This window comes from Antrostomus carolinensis, unplaced genomic scaffold (assembly GCF_000700745.2).
Source record: "Antrostomus carolinensis isolate BGI_N321 unplaced genomic scaffold, ASM70074v2 scaffold38883, whole genome shotgun sequence".
NCBI lineage: Eukaryota > Metazoa > Chordata > Aves > Caprimulgiformes > Caprimulgidae > Antrostomus > Antrostomus carolinensis.
Window position 1 is genome coordinate 1 of NW_010303801.1, and position 274 is coordinate 274.

Consider the following 274-nt stretch of genomic DNA (forward strand, 5'->3'; position numbering starts at 1 on the left):
AGACCAAACTTCCCCACCCAGTTTGGCCATTTGCCTCCCCACCCCCCAAGTGGACACCCATGAACGTGACAAGACTCGACTTAGGGTCCAGATAATGTTTATGAGCAAAGACAAGCGATTACACTCTGGCAGGAGCGCAAGGACGGGAGCAGAGTCCCTGCGCTAGCCCTGCCGGGTCACTCCCAGCTTCCTCAGTGTCCCAGTGCCACCCCGGTGGCTCTGCCCCTCGAACACCAGTCCCAGGGCTCAGCAGACAGCCCCAAAACACAGGGTC